We start from the raw sequence: 26,006 nt of genomic DNA, 5'->3' as shown, positions 1-26,006 counted from the left end.
AACTCCTTTCCCAGGGGGTGAGGTGGACTCTCTTTCCCCAGCTGCTGCCTGGAATCTTGCCCCAAGCTGAATGGACCATTTGAAAGGACAATACTGCCATCTGTTTGACTCCAAACAGTTCTTTAGCAGCCTCAGCCATTTGCAGGTTTGGGTCACCTTTGATCTCTGATACATATATGTTTATTTCAGAAGGACCCTATAATTACCATGTGCCTTTGGATGCTGAAATTTGCACTGGTGGCCATCCTGGTACAAGGTGAACCAGTCTCCAGACCTAGACTAAGTCCTAACCCTTCTTTTCCCACCAAGATTCCAGAAGTGGGTTTTGAAAATTCTCTCATTGTTTTCTGGGAAATGGTATGGCTCAGCCAGCATCCAAGGTGGTGCCCAATGGGTCTTCTGTCCTGATAGTCATATCCTTGTGCAGTTCCCGCAACATTAATGAGAGCTGGCCAGTGATAACTGATAGACTATTATGGACCTGATGGGGTGTGACTTCAAAAGATAGGTCATAAATGGCATTGTCCCTTGTGCCTTGCTCTTTTTTGAATCACCTGTTCTGTGGAAAGCCGTTGTCATAACATGAAGACAGTTAAGCATCCCTTTGGAGATGTGTGAAGAACTGAGGCCTCCTTACAACCAGCTAGTACCACGTTGCCAGCTCTGTCCACACTCCATCTTGGAACTGGATCCTCCTCCAGTCCCAGTCAAGCCTTCAGATGACTGCAGCCCTGGCCGACATCTTCACCGCAGTCTCACCTGAGACTCTGAGTCAGAACCACCAAGATAAGCTGCTTCCAAATTCCTGACCCATAGAAACTGAGAGGTAATGGTCATTGTTGTTTTAGACTGCCAAGTTTCGGTGCATGCAATTTGTTACACAGAAAGAGTTAGCATACGTAATAGTTCAGGGCCCAGCCATGGCTACTAGAAAGTCTTGCAAAGTCCTCTGCCTTTTTGCTAGACTATTATAATGTTTGTGCTACAAAAGTGCCCATATAATGTTTTCCATTTGGGACATGAATAAATACTTTTTAGTACTAAATCAGTACTTTTAAAATATCATAGTACTTTTCAGTATTAATTTGGAGAAATCGTGTGAGAATGCAAAGAAAAAAGGTAAAATATTTAAAACCGTAACTGATATAAAAAATGTAATAGAACTTTAAAAAATCGAGAATGTCAGCACAAGGAGCTGAACATTTCCCTACCGAGTTTATCTGAGACCCTGCATGGATGCAGTAGGCTGCTGGAATTGAGTATTACATCTCCTTCATCCTGCTCTTTACCTTTTGTAGGTGAGATTTCTTTCCTTTACACTTGCAAAGGTATAATGTGAGATGAGAAATTGTATGTTTCATCTGCAAACACTGAAGGATTCGTAGGGGGATAATATATGTGGCAGAGGTAGGTTGAGTGAGTCAGCAGTCCAGGCTGGCTCCTTGGGTCCTGAACACGTCATTAATTTTCTGCACCTGTGTTCTCCTTTGTAAGCTGGGAAGTAGAAGTTTCTTGTGAGGGTTCGATGAGCTATTTCACTGGAGCCTCTTCCATTCTGTTTTTTTTGTGTGTGTGTGATTGTGATATATAATTAAATTGCATTATTAAACACAAACAGGGCTATAAGGGGCAGGTCAAACAGCGTATGTTAAATGCAAATAGAAACTGAGCCGATGAACCTCAGCTGATACTTAACCTAATCCAATCACAAATGAGGTGGCCAGCACATTCACTTGGTATGATTAAAACAAAAATGGGGTCATTTGATACACCAGTATTACTCTAAATTTTTACCTAGTACAATTAGCACAAAATGTTTTTTCTTATGACTATCGACTGTTGTTACAAACATAATGAATTGCTCCTGAGATAGACAAAGCTTAAGAGAAGTATAATCTTTCTTGTCATCCCTGAGATGAAAAAGTAAAGAAACTGTGTTACTCAGAACGGTTTTACATACACACAATTTTGAAAATGCAAAGCCTTCATACATTGGCTTTCTTTTTCTTTCTATTGATGACAACGTAACAATGTAATGTTAACCCCTAATGAGCATCACTAAGGTTCATCTTCTTAACTTTTGAAGACGTAGGACAAAAACAGCGTTAAGACTGACTGGAAACTCTTGACAGAACATTGGGACTTGATGGCCGTAACTCTCATGGTTATCCCATTGGGTGGAATTCATACCAATAAACAAAAGGAAAATCTTTCCATTTTCATCTTTGGAATCTGAAAATTAGGTTTCATTTACAAGTTGATTTGTCCTGATTACTTAGAATTTTCTGATAGAGATCAGGAGCAGAAGCCCTTCTTTTTTTTTTTTTTTTTTTTAAATGGAAAGAAACTATTTTTATAGCTCCTTAAAATTGTAAATACAGCAAATCTTCCCACATGAATCTACACATTCCATGTAACTGTTTTGAAATACCAGCTGAAGGCTTGAGTGATCTTCACTTCATTCTAAGACGTCTAGATGCCATTGTGTCTGAAACTGCCGAGTCTGGTTTGAAAGAGAAGGGCTCAGGGCTGGTGGTGGTGGCCGCCGTTGGGTGGAGCCATCTGGAAAGGCAGTGGATTCCTTTTCACGGCCGTGTAACAAATTGGTGCAGTTGCCGGGACTCAGAGCGATTTGCTATCGTCGAGTCCCGGGGGTCAGAAGTCTGGCATGGTGTTGCTGGGGTCTCTACTTGGGGGGTTTCTCAGCACAAGTGTCAGCTGCTGCCTCCTCTCTGGGAGCCCAGGGGAGAAGACACTTCCGCGCTCACTCATGGTGTCGGCCACGTTCAGTTCCTTGAGGATGTAGGACTGAGGATCCCATTTCCTGACTGGTGTCAGGCTGCGGCTGCTCTTGGCTCCTAAAAGCCCCCTGTGCTCCTTGCCAGATGGGCCTGCCGTCTTCAGAACCCACAGTAGAAAGTCTCCCTTACACCTGATCCTCACGTTTGGAATTACAGGAGTGATGTCCCGCCAAGGACACTAGCGGAGGGGATTATTTACACACAGCAGGTGCACGGGTGGGCTCTTGGGACCATCTTAGAGTTCCATCCAGCACGCCATGATAATAAAAACAGAGCAGAGACCTTGAAACCTCACCCTTTGTGTAAGGACACACAGCACCCTACGGAGGTAGGGGTGCAGACCAGAGGGGGTCGGATACTTCATCTAATTTCCAGTGTAGGAAAAGCTGACTATTAGACTGATTTCCTAGCGCCTCACACACACACACACACACACACACACACACACACACACACACACACACACACACACACACACACACACACACACACACAGTGGGGCTAGGTGGGTTAAATATAAACGGATTAAATACCCTGTGTGAGGGGTGAAACTACACATGAATTGAAACAAAGTACAGCACAGCCTTACGCCCCCGGGATGGGGTGGGGCCAGAAGCCCTTCTGAAGCCCCTGCTTAGCTGTCCCCCCAGGGAACCTGCCTCCCTGCTAATCTTCTGTTTGGGCCCTGCAGATGCAGGCCACATTTTAATAAGGATGTTAAAGATGTTTGCCAAGCAGCCAGACAGCCGGAAGACCGCTGGCAGGTTCATGGTGTCATTTTACTGAAAACACAGTGGCAGTTTTTTGGAATACATTTACATAAGAGGAAAGGCTTAAAGGGAGAGAGAAAGGCAATTTGCTTGTGAGGGTTTTGATCCTGTCAGGCATCCTGAAAGCCTTTAATGATGAATTGTTCTTTGCTCACACCCAGTGGGGCTGGGTCTTGTCTGCAGACAGGAAATTGGGGTGTTGGGGTGTGATGTCCTTCCTCTCCTCGACCTTTCCCTTCTCACCCACACCTGGGCCCTACCTGGGCACCTTCCTCCCCTCCCGGAGGATCTAGTTCCTGCTGCAAAGAGCAGACAGGTGGAGGGGGAGAGGAGGTCCTGGTCTGCTGCTCTCCGAGCAGATCTAATTGTTACTGTTTCCCTATGTTCTGCTTGTGTCACCATTTTCTCATTTTGGCCCAAGGGATCTTTTTTCCAGGAGCAAACCTAGGAATTCATGAAGTCTGGTTCTGTTATGCTAATTATGGTCAGCATGTTAGTGAAAGGTTAATATGGGAGATACAGTGACCACTGCCTCCCTCTGACTCAGTCTCCAGTTACGTAAAGCTTCCTTGTGCCTTAGAGGAGCTTGAGGCCAGGCCTTTGTCACTGGGATGAGAGACACATGATGGACACTGTGAACTGGTGACAGAAGAGTACTGGTGGCCCAGGTTCAAAGTCTTGGTCTTGAGAGTGTCGTTCTCAGCTCACAATTGAAAAAAAAATAATCTGTGCCTTGAAAGAGGCCCTTAACATCTGCAGCTTATGCAATCTGTTAGTTGTTGAAAAGACTAACTTTACTACTTTAATCTGTGAGTGTACATGCACATGCTTGCGTGTGCATGGGTTTGTATGTGTGTGTATGATTGTGTGTACTTAAAAGATAAACTGAGGCATGGTGACAATTTTAAGAGTTTATCTGAGCGAAAGTTGATTTGAATCTGGCATGCCAAAGCGGAAGTGGTTACAGCCCTCCACCAACAGGAGCTCTGGGGACAGAATTTGATAGAGAAAAAGTGGAAGCAAAGCAAGAAAATTATTGATTGGCTGTAGCTTCAAACCTAGTGGGCTTTTTGGGATTGGTTGTCCTTATGTTTCAATTTGATAACCTTGAGGCATTTACAGGCTTAGAGTTTGCTGGCATTGGCCTCTGCTGCATTAGAGCCACCTCAGTTTAATGGACTCCTTGTTTAATTAACTTAGCAGTGCACTGTGTACCGGTGTGTGCATGGATATGGGTGCAGGTGCACATGTGTGTGCATGCATGTGTATTTACAGGTTTGTGTGTATGTGTGTTCTTATGTGCCTGTGTGTGTGCACGTGTGTGCATGCAGATGTGTATGTGTGGTGCATCTGTGTGTGTGCATTTATGTTTGTCTGCTGCACACAACCCATGATAACCTCTACTGTACTTTAGTCTTTATTTTCCTACCACTGCCGCTTGCCCTCATGTTTGTATGCAATCAGAAATGATTTTGAGGCCCCAAATACTAGGCTGCAGCTTCACGAAATTAATGGGTCAGGAGGAACAGACTGATTATGGAAGAGAGAGGTTATTTAAACATAACTCCCGGCAATCAGAGACAGTGGGAAGGAACGAGAGCAGCAGTCCTGGGAGCAGGCGCATTCCTGTTGTAGATGGGAGGGTGTCTGTTGCCTGGAGACTAGGGTGAAGGGCTCAGGTAGCAGATGTTCTGGAGCTCCTGTAAAGGGCATCAGCTTCCAGGCCTGAGGTGGCAGCTGAGCTGTGCAGGTCTCCATGCCATGCCTCGTTTCAGGTTGCTGTTTAGACTGGAGACAACAAAGACCAACTGATGATTTGAGACATTTGTTTTTCCACTGTTTCCCTTTCTTTCTTTTCCTTTCATTTTTCCTTTCCCTTTCCTCTCCTCCCCCTTCCACTTCTCTCTCTCCCTTAAAAAAAAGTCAAATGGTTATAAAGTCACTTTTCTTCCTAGGCAACCCTCACACGACTGGATGAAAAATCTGGCACAGCATTTATCTTGATACATAACCATGTTTTTCCTGTAGACATAACATTTACTCTTTAAGCTTTTCTTATATTTACTCCCATGTATTTTTCCTATTTCCTACCAAGTCTTCTTAAACGTAAAAGCATAGCATGCCCTTTACTTCCGCTTAGTATCATCTGGACCAAGGAGGCTCTAACCTGCACATCCGGCTGGGATGGAGGCACAGAAACACAACTGCTGCACTGGGATGCTTTAAGGAGTGACAGATCCCTGATTTACTGGAGCTGGCCATGCTGCACAAGGCATATTGCAGGCTGGTCAAGGTGAGAATAAAGCCACCATGTTTCTTGGGTGCTTTGCACATCAGGCAGTCTCGGTACTTTGCCCACATTGTCACACGCCCCCCTTGACCCTCAATGATGCCCTTTCTCAGCTTCCCTCCATTCACTGGGAGAAGGTAAGACACTTCCTCTAGACCACACAGTAATGGGTAAGCTGTGATTCTAACCTGACCGTCTGCCTCCCATCCAGTCTAAGATGTGCAGCAACGGGACAGGTATTAAAGGAAACATGCAACAACAAAACACTTGTGGAAAAAAAAATGAGGGAGCACGAATCAAGAGGCAGCATCGGGATCTCAGATCTTCCCTGTGGCTTATTTAGTTAAACTCTAGGTGGTTCTAGTAGTATGGGAAAGGGAGCAGCTGGTTAGAAATGTGCACTCTTGGGGGGCCCCCTTGGGACCTGCTGAATCAGGTGAGGCCACCCTTGGTGTCTGAACGAGCCCCCCCAGGGGGCTTGCTGATTCTTATTGGTGATAAAGTTTGGGACCCACGGCTCCAAGGTGAACTCTCTACCCATTATAGGTTCTGAGGTCGCTTCCTTTCCTCCTACAACATGACCTCAAGCTGGGATCAAGGAGGGACTGAACAGGAGGGAGAACATAGGTGCTTACAGGAGAGGGGAGGGCATGTGACAGTATTTAGGTTGCTCCGCGTGTGGTCATCAGTGTTTCAGTTCTCCACCATTGGGGGAAGGCTTGCAGTGGGTTATAATTATTTATGATAAGCACCTTTCCTTCGAGAGAGTCAAAGCTTTGAAGATTCTATAGTGAAGGAGCTGATTTTTAAAAATTCTACTACAAACTCCAGATTCTTCCTGTCCTCCCTAGCTTGTATCACCTCCACTGACTTGGCAAGGTCCTCGCCCCTGGAGGCCGATATGAGAATTAGATGCTAAACCAGGAGGCCAGGAGGCAGGGATCTTGGGTTCTCTCTTTTACTCCAGGGCCTCTTACTTGCTTTAATTTCAGCAGTGGCCTCAGGCACGTTAGTGCAGAGACCCCATGTGTTAACTTCAAAATGACCCAAAGCTGCTGGCATTACATGACTTTTCTTATTAGGCTGTTCCACAGTCTAGTGGATTTCATGATTAGAAAGTAATTTCATTCCCTAAAGCATCTTGAAGACCATGCTACATTGAGAGAACATCGTTTCAGTTGCTGCTGCCTCACCAGCTGAGAGTTAAGAAAACAAAAGAAACAATTTCATGTGATAATATTAGCAAATAAGTCTTCTATAAGCCCCGTCTCCACGCTTTTTGAATTGCATTATCTCTTCCTCGTATTGTTGACTTGCTTGCATAAAGGATTTTGCTGTACAAAGCAGGGGAAATTATTTCACACTTGCTTTGATCAGAAATCTGTTGAGATGGTTAAACCATTCAGTATATTCAAATGTGATTAGCTTTGCTAAGAGTGGGGAAAGATGATCAAATTATTAGCATAAATCAAGAGGCCTTAGTGCTGTGTTGAATATTTTCAGATGGATTTAAAAAGTAATTTAGATTTAAGAAAGTCCGAGATGCTGGAAATCTAAATCATGCCTGTTGTCATTATTTTAGCAATATTTTAATACTGTGTCTCTTATGTGTCATTGGACATCTAGATTATATAAAGCCAGAAAGGTCACCATGACAACCATCTGTGCATCAATTCACTGTTATGAGTTAATTTGGATTAGGATCTTGGCTAAATTGTGAACTGTTTGGTCTTTGTTTTCAGAAAACCATTTGGTGGTGTTTTGCATTACTTCCAGTTTCTGGATTTGGGCAGCTAGTGTTGCCTTTTCCTCCTCCCATGAAGAGGAGTAATCACTTCATACTAGAATTTATGTAATAGGAATTGTCTTATACCTTTGTGTGTGAGAGGTGGTGCTCATGGTGTATCCACTACTTAATGATAATAAAATACTTGTTTTTTAAAATACCTTGCAGCATTGGGGATTTTATTTAGTGATTATATCAAGTAGTTACTCATTAATGTATGGCATTATGGAAACTTGCAGAAGTGAAAGATTAGTCAGTGTTATGGCTGATTGGTTGGTATTATGGTTGAAAGAATAAAAAATGACCTAAAATTTATGGAAAATACATGGCTTCGTCCGGTAGTAGTCACTTAGAAATGACAACAAAAGTTGCCCAAAGCGCAGTTATGTAATTAGTTTGATGTGGGAAGCTGAGTTGTCCAGGAGTCTTGGGATGTTGTAGCCTTCCTGCAGTGAGCTGCAGTGGGCCCACAGGAGTGAGCCCTGGGACCTGGCCAACCTGGAGGAGTCACCTGGGCAAGGCTGCTGGTGAACACCAGTGAGAAAAAAAAATCCCATGATAAATTATAAACCTTTACACAGATGTAGAAAGGTCTTAAGAATTTTTACTAGTTGCAATATTGCTGTATCTAATTATGTTCACTGAAGATAAGAGTAAATGAGAAACAAAGTTGCACTGAGGAATAACAGTCTGGATTTGGTGAAAATTGAAAAAAGCATATGCTTTGTTCCAAGCAGAGAAAGAGGATCTATAAATCAGAAAATGTAAGATGGAACCAGTGGATCTGTATATGGTGGGGGTAGGTAAGAAGTTGATTCATGGCTTTTTATCCTAGGGTGGGGAACGTGCCAGAAAGATGGACTAGTGGGAATTACTTTGGGCTTTGAATTCAGAGAGACTTAGTAAAAGCTGGCTTTGACTTGTTATGGCAGCCCTAGGAAGTTGGTGTGTAAAATAGTGAAATGATAAATCACCAGCAAAGGAAGTGGTTTTGAATCCCAGCTGCTCCAGCTGGGAGCAGTGGTGTTTATACATGAGATGTAGAAAATAGTCATGGAGAGAGCTTGGAAGAAATGGTGGAAACCTTCCAGATCATAACAGAGGCCTGAGGATCCCTTTTTCTGCTTAAAATTTTTGAGGTTGAGCAAATCTTCCCAGTTCATGCCTAGAAAATCAGGGGGCTTCTGTCATCTCAGGTCACTGTAGCTGCTGTACATTCCTGTGTGGTATGACTTGATGGACAGGAATTGTGAAAACAAGGGAAGAAGGTGAAGAATTGCCAGCCTGTTACTCGGTTTCAACAGAAACACTGGAAAGCTTGAGCACCGAACATGTTGCTTCCTGAGAAGGGAAACATGGAGTATTTGACAACACTTTCTGACAGCAGAAAGGAACCAGTCTGGCTTAGACCAGGGGTTGGTAAACTTTTACTGCAAAGGGCCAGATAATAAATATTTTCAGATTTGTGAGCCACACAGTCTGTTGTAAGGATTCAGCTCTGCTGCGGTAACATGGAAGGCAGCCACAGACAACATCCCAACAGATGAGCGTAGCTGTGTTCCTGTAAAACTTGATGCATGGACAGTGAAATTTGAATTTCATGTAGTTTTCATGGGTCATGATGTATTATTATTCTTTTGATTTTGTTCAACAATTTGAAAATGTCAAAGCAGCTTTTACCTTGAGGACTATGCAAAAACAGGTGGTGGGCCGGATGTGCCCTTGGGCTGTGGTTTGCGGTGCCCTGGCTTGCTGACCCCTGGTTCAGAATAATGACAATGCTGAAGGAACCAAGATATTGAAAGACAAAGTGGGTCTCAGTCAAGACCAAGACAGGAAAGCTTGCCTAGGTTACTGTGAAGTACAGTTTTCTCTTCTATCTTTGTTGTTCATGGGATTGGCGGCTCACACTGCAGCTATAGTTGAATAAATTAATTCTGATTTGTTGTACATTCCCGGTGTGGGTTTAGCAGTTTTTAGTTTATCCCTTCCACAAGTGGACTATTGTTGTTGTTTACAATTGAAGCCCAAGAATAGGAGAATACTGGTAGTCTAAAGACATTCCTTAACTGGGTAAAACCATTTCTTAAAACCTCTTTCCTCCATGACTATTTTCTAGTTATCTTTGTGCTCCCTCCCTGGTTCCCTGGGCCAGAGGCTCACTGCACTGTTTGTTTGTCCTCCTGTGTGCAGTAGCACAGCTTACCCCTATTCCTAGTTTCCCAGGCGTGTAGGGCAGCCCTCTGTCTGAGTCCTGTCTGGTGGAATGTGACTGAAATGACCTCCGGTCCCAGCCCCAAACGGCCTTATGTGCAGTGTTCCACACCCTCTCTCTTCTTCCCTTGGTGTGCCTGGAGGCAGGTGCTTTCTGATCTTAGAATTTGGCAGATCTGCAAGTTGGGGCAGGGGGATGTACTTGTGTGTTGGAATGTTGTGTGAGGAAGAAATAATGTTTATTCTGTTAAACTGGCAGGGCTGTTTGTTACAGCAGTGATCCTACTCTGACTAATTCATGTTGGTTTCTGAAGATAGGGTACACCTAACAAAACAGTGCCTGGAGACAGACGATTCCTATTCTAGCAATCATTCACTCATGCTTGGCCCTGTGTCCAAAATCACTCACCTTACCCCAGAACTCTGACTTGTTTCTCACAGTCACTTTCTAGGACCATCCTCAGCTGGCATGCCTCGTGGTTTGTGCCCCAGACCTCATCTGCTAGTTGATCATCTCTCTCCTATGCTGGGTTCTGTCTTTGAGAGCCATTCATGCTGTTCAGATGAATTCTTCTCAGTTTTGCTTGCATCTTTTTAAGCCTTCAAGTTAATGGGTGACCAATGGCACAGAGGATACTTTTAGAGGGCACAGAAATAGAAGGTGGGTACATGTCTCTGTAAGCTGAAGTTAGGTGAGGAGTGTGAGTCAGTTCAGGAATGAGGTCATCACATCTGCTGATGACAACCCCACAGTAGCCTGGGGTGTCTAGAGGGCTGGCAGGATGCAGTGGTCGAGTGTTAATTTACGACGTGTAGATATGTTATGGTCTGTTAATTTTTAAAGGCTACTGTATATGCTAGTGAAAGTATATTAATGATCATATATATTAATATATACATCACATAACATATAATTATGGACTGTAGTGACATATATTATATAAATACAGTTATATGTCATCAAATGCATAGTTGTATTCTATAACATAGTATCAAAGTGTTAGATATTACATAATAATGTATTATTTTTGATATATACAAGTATATGTATGTAATATATTTATATGTAATTTTCATATATAATTATTATATAATATATAAAATAGTATGTTTTAGAATATGTATACATATATACATATACACACACATGGTTATTGGTGTCTGTTCTACTGAAGCAGAGGCTGAGTTTTGTTTTGTTTTGTTTTGTTTTGTTTTTTTTCTCAGGATGTAGCATTTTGTTTTTCCAGATGCTAGTTGATTTACCTCCTGAAATAAGGAACGTAATATTGTGGGTAATCTCAAGTGTCAGATGGTGTGATTGCAGAGGCTGAGTGTTTTGTCTCACTGTACGCACCTGATATCTGGCACAAAGCATTCGAGAATCGCCACAGCATCCCCGCCACCAGGAGCAGCCCCGAGGGATTTTCAGTGCAGTAATCAGGTCATACTCTGCCACGTTTATGGGTTTGCACGTGCACGTGTCACAGTGACTGATCCGTTTGTCAACATGCAGTAGAGCCCGCTGTGAGAAAGGGCACACGTGGCAGTTTCCATGAGTGGAAACCCTTGTAGGGCAGCACACAAACCTAACCCTAGCATTGTTCCATGTCCTTCGTATTCCCCGCCCGTCTCCCCTCTCCCACTGCTTTTCCCATCTCAGCAGTGGAAACTCCATCCTTCCGGTAGCTCGGGCCAAAAACTTTCGAGTTGTTCATGTGTGTGTCTTTCTCTCCAGCCCAAGGCAATCCGTCAGGAGGTCCTTCTGGCTCTAGCTTCAATGTAGATGCAGATCTGACCCTTTATCCCAGTCTCTCCTGCTACTAGGCTGCTCTGAGCTGCTGTCATCTTTCTTCTGCAGTCCTCGTTTTATCCACTGTAATGAGAGTGATTTTGTCAGTGGGCAGTAGAAGAGAGACAAAGGGATCTACAGATGAATAAGAACTGAGCAACAGAGGTCCTGAGTAGACGCAACTGGTCTATTTATCAGTGAGGGAGGACAGGGAAAGGAAAGGATGCTTCTGCGGGAGGAAGTCAGGTCTCGGTTGGTTGGTAGAAGTTACGAGAGAAAATTCTGAGTGGACGTCTAGGTTGTGGAGCACTGCTTGATAGAGTCTTGCCCCTTGTAGGGGTCTGGTGGGCGAGGAGTGTGGGGAGGCAGCATAGAACATTCTTAGGTGACTTCGAGGGAGGAGAGGAATCAGGTTTGTGCAAGTGCTTTCGAAGGCCTTGTAGAAGCATTTTGCTGAAGGCAAAATAACACAACTTGAGGGTGAGGGTCAGTCAGCTGCTTCTGGAGGGGTAATGGGGATGCCTGGGGATTGTGTGAACATGCACATGCTGTTCCTGTAGTTCCGGGTGGGGCTGACCTCCTGCTTTTCTTCTCTTTCTTTCTTTTTTTAAAATTGAAGTATAGCGGATTTACAATATTGTGCTAGTTTCAGTTATATAACATAGTGATTCTCTATCTTTGCAGATTACATTCCATTGTAGGTTATCACAAGATATTGGGTATAGTTCCCTAGGCTATACTGTAAATCCTAGTTGCTCATCTATTTCATGTATAGTAGTTTGCATCTGTTGATCCCGTACTCCTACCTGCATTTCTTTTTTGAAAAAAATTTTAATTGAGATACAGTCAGTTACAGTGTGTCAACTTCTGGTGTACAGCACAATGTCCCAGTCATGCATATATATACATATATTCATTTTCATATTCTTTTTCATTAAAGGTTATTACAAGATATTGAGTATAGTTCCCTGTGCTACACAGAAGAAACTCTAAAAAAAATCTATTTTTATATATAGTGGCTAACATTTGCAAATCTCAAACTCCCAAATTTATCCCTTCCCACCCCCTTTCCCTGGTAATCAAAAGATTGTTCACTATGTCTGTCAGTCTATTTCTGTTTTGTAGATGAGTTCATAGGGTCCTTTTTATCTTTTTTTTTTAGATTCCACACATGAGTGGTAACATATGGTATTTTTCTATCTCTTTCTGGCTTACTTCACTTAGAATGATGATCTCTAGGTCCATCCATGTTGCTGCACATGGCATTATTTTATTCTTTTTTATGGCCGAAATAGTATTCCTTTATATAAGTATACCACAACTTCTTTATCCAGTCACCTGTTGATGGACATTTAGGTTGTTTCCATGTCTTGACTGTTGTATATAATGCTTCTGTGAACATTGGGGTGCATGTGTCTTTTCAAATTAGAGTTCCCTCTGGATATATACCCGGGAGTGGGATTGCGGGTCATATGGTAAGTCTATTTTTAGTTTTTGAGGCGTCTCCGTACTGTTTTCCATAATGGCTGCACCAAACTGCATTCCCCGCAGCAGTGACTCCTACCTGCATTTCTCCGAGGCTCCCAGGTGATGCTGAGGCTGTTGGCATCTGCGGATAGCCTGGGGCCATGCTATTGTATCGTTGTCTCTACCTGGTGAAACTTTAGGTCCCTCTTCTTTAATCCACCTACAGTTGCCGAGTTATGCATCTTCGTCTCTGTTTCCTTCAGTTGATTTGGGGTAGGTAAACTGCTGCTATTTTTGCGTTTTGGTTGCCAGATCCATAGGGTATGTTTTTTTTTTCCCCCACTTAGTGCCACTTAAAGTCCATTAAGAGGCATTAAAAAAAAGTGACACAAATACAAGATTTTATAGGTGTCTTGAACAGTCTCTCCCAAAAAAGAAAACATAAACTCTTTTGGAACATAGACCTTACAGATAAGGAAGCAAAATGTTTTTCAAACCTTTGAAATCATTCATTTAAAAAAACTGAGGTGAAATTTGCAGAAAATAAAACTAATCATTTGAAGTGAACAATTCATTGGCATGTAGTATATTCACCACGTTGTGCAGCCACCACCTCCATGTAGTTCTGAAACATTTTCATCACCCCAAAATGAAGCTCTCTATGCACTGAGCAGTCCCTCCTTGTTTTCTCCTTCCCTAAGCTTTTGGCAGCTGCTAATCTAGTCTGCTTTCTGTCTCAATGGTTTGCCTCTTCAGGATATTTCATATAAATGGAGGCATATAATATTTGTCTTTTTATGCTTGGCTTCTTTCATTAGCATAATGTTTTCAAGGTTCATCCCCATTGTAGCCTGTGTCAGTATTTTATTCATTTTATGGCAGGATAATATTCTATTGCATATATACATCACAATTTGTGTATCCATTCATCCTTTAGTGGACTTTTAGGTTGTTTCCATCTTTTGACAGTTGTGACATGTGTCTCTGTGAACATTTGTGTAAATTGTGCATTTCTGTTTGTTTAGGGAGTGATTCTTTCTGAAAAATGCAAGTTGATTTTGAAGTGATTTGAGGAGATTCATCAAAGGTTGGACACTAATATTCAAATTCAAAAATGAAACAAAATGACTTTCTAATGCAAACCTCAAGGTATTCTAAATTGTTGCAAGTAATGAACAGTCTCCTGTGAAAGAAACTCTTCAACTGCTTATTCAAGGATCCTGGGATTTCTAGGCACAAAAGGGACAGTGAATGCAGCCCTCTGTAGTGTCACGGGAGATCAAGAGAGATTTCTTCTCAGAATTCTTTCAAAGATCCTCAGGACTTCAGAGATGCCTGCAGTGCCCACAGTGGAGGTGTCTGCCTGCCTGGGAAAGCACCGCCTGAAAAGTCTCTATCTCACACTGAAGCTGTTAGAACTTAGAATCACCTGGAAGGTCAGCGATACTGAAATGCAACATAAATACACACCTGTCATCTCAGGGACCCAGAGAGGCTTCTGCGCTTTTCTGGAAGTTAGGTGGAAAGAGGTTTTGTGTGTGTGTGTGTGTGTGTGTGTGTGTGTGTGTTGCAGTCATACTGTTTTTCCCAAACAGCAGGGCTTATCTGCTCTGAGATGTCATCAGAGCCTACATAAGCTGAAGTCTGAAAGGGTGACCGTGCTGGTTGCTGATCACTCCAGACTGAGGGCTGTGATTAAGATTTATCCTTGAGCAGCTGCAGAGCCTCTGTTCCCATCTGTCCTGGAATTGGCCCCATATGGCAGGGCTGGTCGGGCAGGGCTGGCAGGAAATCATGTGTTCCTCAGCTGTGGTTGTGGGCATTCAGGGGGCAGATACTAAAATCCTGTCTAGGATGGAATGAGACTGGTCCCAAATGGCTTGTCCAGCCAATGGCACAGGAAGGGACCTTGGGGAGATGGAACGTGGACTGCCACTGAGTCAGAACCAGGAACCTGAGACTGGGGGTCCAGCAGGCTGAGCTTGGATGTGGAGCTCCTGCACCAGCACTGGCTCTTCTGCATTGCTCCTGCATTTCCTGGCGGGGAGGCCCTTTGATAGGAGCGAGGCTGGAGGGTGGGTCAGCACAGAAGCCCTAAGGTGAGGATTGGTGAATAGGGACGGTTGACTGTGCCTGTGGAAAAATTTAGACTCAATTATCATTTCATGGAAGCATTGCAGATTTCCACTCTAGAGAGACCTGGTAAAGCCATTAAAGCCAGATGCATTTGGTGGGGAGGAAGCATTCTTGATTTTAGAACTTGGGTTCACCATGCTTCCTTACCGGAGAGCATTTAAGTCAGGAGTGATGGGTACAATAAAAAATCAGAGGTAGCTTGAGTTCTCGTTGATGCTGGTGAGGGTTAGGTTTGTATGTGGGAAGGATTCATGGCTGCCTCTCTCTCTCTTTTTTTTTTTTTTTTTAACATTTTTTACTGATTTATAATCATTTTACAATGTTGTGTCAAATTCCAGTGTAGAGCACAATTTTTCAATTATACATGAACATATATATATATTCATTGTCACATTGCTTTCTCTGTGAGCTTACCATAAGATCTTGTATACATTTCCCTGTGCTATACAGTATAATCTTGTTTATCTATTCTACGATTTTGAAATCCCAGTCTATCTCTTCCCACCCCCCACCCCCTTGGCAACCCCATCTGTATTCTATGTCTATGAGTCTATTTCTGTTCTGTATTTATGCTTTGTTTGTTTGTTTGTTTGTTTTTTCAGATTCCACATATGAGTGATCTCATACGGTATTTTTCTTTCTCTTTCTGGCTTTCTTCACTTAGAATGACATTCTCCAGGAGCATCCATGTTGCTGCAAATGGCATATTGATGGTTTTTATGGCTGAGTAGTATTCCACTGTATAAATATACTACATCTTCTTTATCCAGTCATCTATTGATGGACATTTAGGCTTTTTTCCATGTCTTGTCTATTGTAAATAGTGCTGCTTTGAACATTGAGGTGCAGGTGTCATCCTGAAGTAGCATTCCTTCTGGATATGTGCCCAGGAGTGAGATCCCTGGGTCATATGGTAAGTCTATTCCTGGTCTTTTGAGGAATCTTGCATACTGTTTTCCACAGTGGCTGCACCAAACTGCATTCCCACCAGCAGTGTAGGAGGGTTCCCTTTTCTCCACAGCCTCTCCAGCATTTGTCATTTGTGGACTTTTGAATGCTGGCCATTCTGACTGGTGTGAGGTGATACCTCATTGTAGTTTTGATTTGCATTTCTCTGATAATTAGTGATATTGAGCATTTTTTCATGTGCCTTTTGATCATTTGTATGTCTTCCTTGGAGAATTGCTTGTTTAGATCTTCTGCCCATTTTTGGATTGGGTTGTTTATTTTCTTCTTATTGAGTCGTAAGAGCTGCTTATATATTCTGGAGATCAAGCCTTTGTTGGTTTCATTTGTAAAAATTTTCTCCCATTCCGTAGGTTGTCTTTTTGTTTTACTTATGGTTTCCTTTGCTGTGCAGAAGCTTGTAAGTTTGATTAGGTCTCATTTGTTTATTCTTGCTTTTATTTCTATTGCTTGAGTAGACTGATCTAGGAGGACATTTTTGAGATGTATGTCAGATAATGTTTTGCCTATGTTTTCCTCTAGGAGGTTTATTGTATCTTGTCTTATGTTTAAGTCTTTGATCCATTTTGAGTTGATTTTTGTGTATGGTGTAAGGGTGTGTTCTAGCTTCATTGTTTTACATGCTGCTGTCCAGTTTTCCCAACACCATTTGCTGAAGAGACTGTCTTTATTCCATTGTATATTCTTGCCTCCTTTGTCGAAGATGAGTTGACCAAAAGTTTGTGGGTTCATTTCTATGCTCTCTATTCTGTTCCATTGGTCTATATGTCTGTTTTTGTACTAATACCATGCTGTCTTGATGACTGTAGCTCTGTAGTATTGTCTGAAGTCTGGGAGAGTAATTCCTCCAGCCTCTTTCTTTCTCTTTAGTAATCCTTTGGCAATTCTAGGTCTTTGATGGTTCCGTATAAATTTTATTATGATTTGTTCTAGTTCTGTGAAATATGTCCTGGGTAATTTGATAGGGATTGCATTAAACCTGTAGATTTCCTCGGGCAGTGTGACCATTTTAACAATATTGATTCTTCCAATCCAAGAGCATGGGATATCTTTCCATTTTTTAAAGTCTTCTTTAATTTCCTTCATCAATGGTTTATAGTTATTTTAAGATTGCCTGCCTGAACGTAATCTCCTCTTGGTCAGACAAGGGCCCCTCCCCTTCAGAGGACTTCATCTCTTAGGCTCTTTATATATTCATAGCTGTATTTCACATTGCTTTGGGGCGTTCCCTATTCTTTTTAACTCTACCTTGTCACACCAGCTAGACACTGGGCTTATTGGTACAGATCTGAAACTGTCACCACTAGCAATTTTCACTTATCTGATGGCTCAAACACTAAATATGTGGACGTCCCCTCTGGAAGGTCATGAGCCTATGTAACCAGGATGGATTAACCCTGACTGGCTACTCGCTGTCTCTGAGGGGGGATTGGAGCTAATGGAACATGAAGTCAGAGACAACTCCAAATATTACAAAACAAAATAAAGCAAAAACACTTTATAGAACTGCAGAGGTAAGAGGTTCAACTGTAGAAAGTCCAACTGGAATTTCTAACAGGACCCCAGGTTTCAAATTTATAGTTAAAGATGGGAAGTGAGGCCACTGCCCACAGTCTAATAATACAAACAGTAAAATTGATCCAAAATAAACAAGCAGAACAGCAGAAGTATATGTGTGTAATACACTTTGTGTATAATACATATATATGCATATTTATGTGTATGTATGTAATCTTCACATTTGAAGTGGTAGATACTACAGTTTTTCCATACATTATACTAGAGTAGAATGCTTGTTATCCCCCACTCTTCCACAAGTTTGTTGAAAATATTACACTTGCAATGAATATTTCTTGATGTTTAAAAAAATATATAAATTTGCTCAGCGCAGCTTATATAGTAATAATTACATGTCGGAAATGAAAAGAGAATTTCAAAGTAACTTGGTCTTTAGAAAGCTTTACTTTGTTTTAGTGGCGAATTTCAGCCTTCACATTTCATGGTGTTCATCATGGGTTATTTTATTTTATTTTTTGCTTTTTGTTTTTTGCCTTTAGTGCTATTGACTTGGACTAGCTAGCTCTGTTAGGCAGTAGAGAAATGGCTCTGTTGTCTCAGATTTACAGTTAAATTTACCTAACAGTTTTTTAAGCATACTAGGGGAAACGATACTTTAACCATGTTGAAAACTTTGGGTTTCTCCTTTTTACTTTCAGCTGAAGTTGGAAACACTTAAGAGTAAGGCAAAATACAAAGAAGTGTGACAAAGAAGACACATATTATAGTCTCTGTCTTTAAGGAGCTTGCAGTCAAGTCGAGGCATTTAAAACAGAAACATATGAAAAAGATAACTGAAAATTACACGTGGTAAATTTAGGGGAGTAGCCCTTCAGTGCTGGGAAATAGTTCAGGGCAGGGCAGGTTAACTCTGGCTGGAAGGCTTAGGAAAAGAGCTGCAATGCAAAACTGCAGATTTTGCAGTACGGGGGAGAGTAGGTAGGACATTATAGGCGAAGGGAGCCAGAAAAAGTGTGGGATCAGTGTCTTTCCCATCCAGCATTTCAAAGATTGGTGATATTTATAAATTCCAAGAACTTGCTAAAACCTCTTTAGCATAAGAGAGTTCTAGGTGTATTCTGTCACTTTTGACATTCTCCCTCCATCTGCATTATCCCCCTAACTTGCAGAGAGTTAATTTTGAGAAGAGTCAGACCTGATAAAGGCCACACTCCATTTGAGCCATCTTTTTCCTTTTAAACACAGTTTTTAAGCATATCAAAATTTTGTCACTAATTATTTCTCTGAGAAAGGACTGTTCAATGAAAAACAGAAAAAAGTACGTGAAGGGAAAATGATCTCAGGGACTATAGTGTGCGTGTTTTATCATTGGTTTTTTTGGCCACCTTGGAATGGCAGGTCCTGTGTCTTGAGAAGGACCAAGCATGTTGACTTTCTTCTTTAGCCAGACTCCTACAATGTGTGGTATGGCCATCCTCTCTGACGGCGTGGCTGCATGGCCACTTTGCTTGCATGTCTGGGGATGGCACCCTGCAGGGTGGTTGGGCTGCTTTCACAGCACCCACACAGCTCCAGGTGGGACCTGGGGTGGTGCTGGCGAGGATGCGCATTGCTCTCTGCCGCCTCAGCTAGCAGACCGACCTTTCTGCTCGCCTCTTGCCTGAACACAAACAGGGAATACGTCTCTGCCTTGTTTCCCCAGTTACAGGTAATTAGCTCTGTGCTGCTGAACGCTAGTGCTTGAAATTGCATCCTCTGCATCTGCCTTATTATGAAGCTGCTCGGCTGCCTCTAGACAAAACAACATCTACGTGAGATTTGCTCTCAAGTATCTGGTATGTGGGAGGAGGCAGCACATGACACAGTGAATGTTTCAGATCTATCATGGAAAAATACACAGCACGGCTGAATAGCGGCGTCCGGCAAACTCACGAAATTAAACACATCTTGATATAATAACCAGTATAAAGGAGTAAGCATTTCTATTTAGAACTCTCATTTCAGAGGTGGGGTGAGCCACATAAATTTTCATAGCAGTGATTTGTTTATTTTATGATTTCCCGCCCTGACCCTTCTTTCTCTTCAGTTCTCCAAGAGACAGCTATTTGGCTTATTACTGGCTTATTTGAACTTGTGCAATTCAAATATGCTTCCCCCCCCCCCCCCCCAAATTCAATTTGTCATGCATCCAGAGTCTCATTTTGGCAAAGGCCTTCGGTGTCTGGAACTATACTAAGATTCCAAATACTAAGGTCTGAAAAGGAGTATCTGCCTGCAGGCTGTAAAGATTTTATCTCATGTCTTTCTAGACTACAAATCCAGCTTTCTATGAAGCTGGTTGGTACATTGGTGCCAATATCTGATGTAGGATTTGATCCAGGCAGAGATGGAGGGTAGGAGGTCCATTCTAGTGCACCCCAGCCTCCCCTCACCTTTACTTTCCCTTCCATGAGGGGCTTCATCTTCCTTTCCTCAGACCACAGGTGTCTTCCAGCCACCGCTTCACCTGCCAGATTAAAAGAAAAAATCGTGTATGTTGATAAATGATGGAAAAGACCATATATATGTGTGTGAATATGTATGTATGTATTAGACTTTAGTTTTTAGAACAGTTTTAGGTTCACAGCAATATTGAGCAGAAGATAGAAATTTCCCATATAGCCCCTCCCCCCATAGCCTCCCCCATGATCAACATCTCCCATCAGAGAGGTGCATTTGTTGCAGTTGATGAACCTACATTGATAGTTCATTACCACCCAAAGACCATAGTGCATTAGGGTTCACTTTTGGTGTAGTGTCTTTAAGTTTGTACAAATGTATAATGACATTTATCTATCATTACTGTATTATACAGTATATTTTCACTGCCCTAAGAATCCTCTGTGCTCTGCCCATTCATTCCTCCCCATAGGTGACCACTGATCTTTTTACTGTCTCCATAGTTGTTTTCCCTTTTCCAGACTGTCATATAGTTGGAATCATACAGTGTTTACCGTTCTCAGATGGGCTTCTTTCACTTAGCAATATGCACTTAAGTTTCCTCCGTATCTTTTCATGGCTTGATAGCTCATTTGTTTTGGGCTCTGAGTAATATTCCACCGCCTAGATGTACCACAGTTTGTCCATTCACCTACTAATTGCTTCAAAGTTTTGGTAGTTAAGAATAAAGCTACTATAAGCATCCATGTGCACACTTCTTGTATAGACATAAGTTTTCAACTGATTTGAGCAAATATCAGGTACAATTGCTGGATCCTTTACCTTGGTATATTTTTGTATCTTACAAAAGACCGAGAGTTTGTGTACCTATTCCAGTGTGAAGAAATGGCAATCTAACAAGAAAATGTGTGAATCAGCCAGTGGTATTGGATGTGCTGGGGTGGATAGATCTTACTGGTTCCTTGGGCACGATTCCTGGGCAGTAGTAAGACACTGTACCCATGGGTCAGATGGGCTCATGGGCAAAAGTTGGCTTAAAAGGACAACCTTCTTCATGAGTTAAATGTGATTTCATCACAAGCTTGCTCAGAAAGACACTATTTTTCTAGTCTCAACCTCTGAAATCTTGAGCCCCCATTCTTTGGCTTTCTCCACTCCATTTTAGTACCACCACCCCAGCTCTGGGTTTATGGAATGGAAGTTGCAGATTCCTGCATCTTACTCTCTGAGCTTGTGCCCTGTGTGTCATATTCCTCAGCCTCCTTACTTACCTACCACTAAAGACCAAAGGCCAAGTGGTTCTCTTTCCTCTCTACTTATCTGCCCACTTCCCAAGATTGTTTTGACCTCCCCAGTCTATACATCAATTTCATCTTATGAAAGCTCTTCCTTGGCATCTTATCTTCCTGCAACCACTGCCTGTTTCTCTTATCCTTTGTGAAAGAGCTGGACAAGTGGTCACCAGGACTCCCTTCCCCTTCCATAGTGCAGAGATGTTGCTGGGAGTGTCATCCAGCTCAAGACTATTTGGCAGCCCTCTTGCCTTGAGGAGGGGTGTGGTGACTAGTCCTGGTGAGATGTGGATGTCCCTTTGGGAAAAGGTGAAGGACAGTGGAGTCACAAAGGGTGCAGAGCCTAGGTGTCCAGAGCATCCTTGGAGGAAACCTTACTGATGCTAGGAATACAGGACTGTATTGGATTGTTACAGAAGCAAGAGTAAAGTTGTATGAATGATAAAAAACATACATAGAGACATGTGGGCTTATTTGTGATGGCAGCTCATGTTACTGTAACTCAGGGTTCAGCAGCCTCCAACCTGTGAGCCAGATTAGCCTGTTACCTGTTTCCGTAAATAAAGTTTTATTGGCACGCGGCCACAGTCATTCATTCACATATTTCTGTGGCTGCTTTCCCACTACAGTGGCAGTAGTTGTAACCGAGACCCTGTGACTGTCAGAGCTGCTTACTTTTGACCCTCAGCAGAAAAGTTTGCCAGCCAGTGCTCTAACTAATATTTGAGCCTCAAATGTCTGCTGAGAGAGCAACACCAGCTGCATAAGAAATACCACGTGGGGCCGCTGAGAGCAGAGGACAAACAGCCGTGGACCTGGCTCTTCATTTGCTGACACGAGGTTCCCAAAGTCCCCGGACTTTCCCTACACACACACACGCAGCCTTAGGGGAGAGAAAAACAAAGGGAAGAACATGCTACCCAACACACCTTCACTTCTCTGTCTAATCAGTGATTCTCCAGCTTGAATGTGCATCAGAACCTCAGAACCATCTGGAGGGCTTGTTAAACACAGATTGCAGGGCCCCACTCCTGATGTTTCTGATTCTGCACGGCTGGGGTGGGGCCTGAGACTCTGCATTCCTCACATGCTCCCAGGTGGTACTTACTGGGAACCATATTCTGGGAACCTCTGGCCTCCATTATTCCATAGGAGTGTGCTTTGCACTGAATTGGACATAAAGTTAATTTTTTTCTTACTCATGAGGGTCAGAGAGGAGAACTTGTCTTGAGAATAAGGGGTCATTCTTTGTGGACAAATACCAAGCATCTTTTCTGCTCATCCAAGTTGTGGTATGAGTTTTGTGACTCAGCTACTCTAAAAGTTTTTAATTAAAAAAATTTTTTTTTAGTACTTGTGATTTTTCAAAAGCAATGATTATTTGAGAATAATTAAAACCATACAGTAGGGTGATCATTTACAGTTTGCTGAAAGCTAACCTAACCACAGACCAGTAAGCATGTGAACAAAAACAAAAGCCCTGCAGGGTAGCATCAGGCTGCCCAGGCTAAGTGTGAGATGGATGCAACCTTCGGTGTTGAGGCACCTGAAAGGTGCCACACATGTGGCTGTGGGACTGTCTCAGCCCCAGTGTCATGGGATCTTCTCCTTGGGACCCTCCACCTTTTCTCCTCTCAGCTGCTGTTCTTCTTTTAAACTAGACCCTGTGTGTTTCCTGTTGGCCAGGTTTCTTCTTAGAGAGTGACACGGGGCAGAGTGACATGGGGAGGTGGAGCTCAGATTGAAAGTCTCATTTTTCCCAGAACTACTGTTGGCATCTCAGAGTTCTTGCAAGCCAGGAAATGTAGGTGGTAGACTTTAAAATCACGTATGGGGCAAAGGCAGAGGGAGGGGGAAAGGAGAGGGACGTGGAGGGATGGCAAGAGATGGGGGATGGCGGGAGAGAGATTTGGGGTGCTTCTTCTTCACTTTACTTGGTACATCAAGCCTCGTGCACGTGGCTATACTCGGAGGCCCCAGTTAACCACTCCCCTAGCAGCAGTGGTAGTTCCATAGTTCCGGTTAAACCTTCCCGCCTGCTATTTCCCTGGCAGTTTCCATTTAACTGTTTCATGTATGGATTATGTAACCAGAACTTTGTATTAAAAAACTTGCATCCTTCTAATGCATTAGTGACTCAATGAGGGGATGCCATGTTAGGTTCATGCTAATTACATCTTCTCTGCCTGTGCACTTCGTGACAGACACTGTGTTTCTTTGGCAGGGTCCATAGGGTGGAAAATGGTGCTGGACATTGGGGAGTTTAACTTGAATGAGGTCTAGAAATTTGCCTGATGGTTTTCATTACCTAATGGGCCAAGCAGATGTCTTATCCAAAAAAGACTGTCTACCTTATTGTTATGATCATTTCCTGCTGTGGTTTTAGCAGGTTTAGGTGCCTAATGCCCTCTTTGCCCCCGCAGTAAAGGTTGCCATCAGGGGTCAGTAAACATTTTTCTGTAAAAGGCCACAGAGTACATATTTGCAACTTCTCAGTTCTGCCATCCTAGTGTAAAAGCTAGCATAGACAAGTTAATGGCCTTGGCTGTGTTTCAGTAAAACTTTATTTACAAAACAGGCAGCACTGGATTTGGTGTGCAGACCCGTAGCCTGCCTTCCCCTGGTTTAGTCAGTGCATACAGATCACCTTGGGAACTTGTTAAAATGAAGTCTATGGTTCAGTAGATCCGAGGTTGGGGAGAGAAATTCTGTATTTCTAACAAGCTCCCAAGAGATGCTGATGCTGCTACATCTTAAACCACACTTTGAGTATCGAGGTTTCAGATAACATATGCTTTTTGTAAATAGATTTGGCAATTGCATGGAACCATGAGATTCGGGTGATGATTCCAGTGAGCTGCACAGTTTTATAGAATTTTGGAGAGAGCCTGCAAAGTTGTGTCTAAACTGAGAAGATGTCTATGAGAATGATGCTTTATTTAGGAGTGCCTTCTAACCAAACCAAACCCATGAAACTTGGGTATTCTCTCAGTAACTTCATTCTTTTTTCTCAGGTTTCCTGGAACCCATTTACTTTTGAAACTATCCCGGAAGAATTCAGGTAATTAAAAGGGAGTCTAGTTTTCTTTGTGACCTTGGATCCATCACTTGACCTTCCAACACCTGGGGGTAATGAAAATGTACTTGTCAAATTGTGTCAAGACAGGACCTTTCTGGAAAACAGATGTTGGGTCAGAATTTTCCCACATGTGGGAGAGCTGAAATCCTGCAGATAGCTCATGGACAACCTATTAATAATGGTGACTTTTCCAAATACCAGAGCTAGAATACAAAGGACTGATTGCTTTCAGACTTGAGAAAAGTTTAAAAAAAACCTTGCCAGAGCAAGAACAACCACAAAAACTGCAACAAACGTATGAAATGATCTGTAAATGGCTAAGCTTTCCCCAAAGTCTTCCTCGCAGCACACGTGGTAACTTGTGCTCTGACGCTGCATACTCACTGGAATCATCACCAGCTGCCCCGCCCCCTCCTCCCTTCCCCTTCCATCTTTGCCCAGTCCCACTAATTCTTTCCATATGGAAATTAGAACGTTACCAAATTTGAGAGACCTGTTTCTCGGGTGGATTGTTGGAATCAATTCCATGTGGATAACTTAGCTGGCAGTTTTTAACAACATGTGGTCAAGGGGTCTGGGATTATTTTAAGTTTCAGGTTTTAAAAATAACAGATAGTTTTGACCCTCTTGGAGGATTTGCTGCTACTGGGTGCTCTCATGGGACATTCAGGTAGGGCTCAGGTTTCTGCCTGTCATTTCAGAGTCCCCACCCAAGGAGAAAGACTTTGTGTTGGCGATTAGGCATTTGTTTTGGTTGACCTTCCGTCTGCTGTGTTAATGGTGTGAAAGGGGCAGCCTGAGTAAGAACATTCTGGCGGTGGCTACTTCTAGGTGTAGGTCCACTCAGAGGAAGCGTGGCCTCAGGCTGGACCCAGAAGGTCCAACGGATTGTTCCAGGGCTTCCTCTTTTCCTGATGTGCCTGCCTTCCCTGTGGCCATCTGTACGTTTTATGGAACAGATGTAAAATGTTTCTGTCTTACAAGGGGGTGTTGGCCATACAAGTGTGGTTATATATTGTAGCTTGACAACCCCAGCAGTGCCCAGCTTTGGGACGCCCCTTAGAGGTGGACAGATTGCCTTCACCTTAGACTTCTGAGAGCCAAGGGGGCACAAAGCAGGTAAGCAGAATCCTCACAAAAGAGCGAGGAATGCTGAGATCCCTGAGAGAGCAGAGAGAGTTATTTTGCTTTGACTTTCCATGGAAAATTCATCCCATAAACTGGAGTGAAAGACATTTTCTTCTAGGTACCCCAGAAGGTGAAAGGGTCACTTGTGCTTTTGGCTTTGCCTCAGTATTTTGGCTGTGGCCACTGGCCAGTGTCAGGCTAGGGGGAGTATTCATAAAATAGCTTATGTTCAAAAGTCTGATGCTCTTGAAATGAAGCCTTTATTATTTGTTTAATCTTGGCTCCACTACCACCGTCTGAGTCTTAATTTCACATTAAAAATGTCTACCTT

General features: G+C 42.8%; 1 long non-coding RNA gene across 1 annotated transcript in view; it reads left to right on the top strand.

Annotated features, from left to right (window-relative positions):
* The first annotated feature begins 597 nt into the window (after positions 1 to 597).
* The window catches only part of LOC140691832 (uncharacterized), a 419,111-nt gene continuing 393,702 nt past the window's right edge, over positions 598 to 26,006 (top strand). The window contains exon 1 of the long non-coding RNA XR_012067475.1: positions 598 to 826. This is a non-coding gene — a long non-coding RNA (uncharacterized lncRNA). The remainder of the gene's footprint in view (positions 827 to 26,006) is intronic.

Source organism: Vicugna pacos, chromosome X (assembly GCF_048564905.1).
Source record: "Vicugna pacos chromosome X, VicPac4, whole genome shotgun sequence".
NCBI classification, from domain to species: Eukaryota; Metazoa; Chordata; class Mammalia; order Artiodactyla; family Camelidae; genus Vicugna; species Vicugna pacos.
The sequence above is the reverse complement of the archived record's forward strand: the minus strand, read 5'-3'. Positions and strand labels throughout refer to the sequence as shown.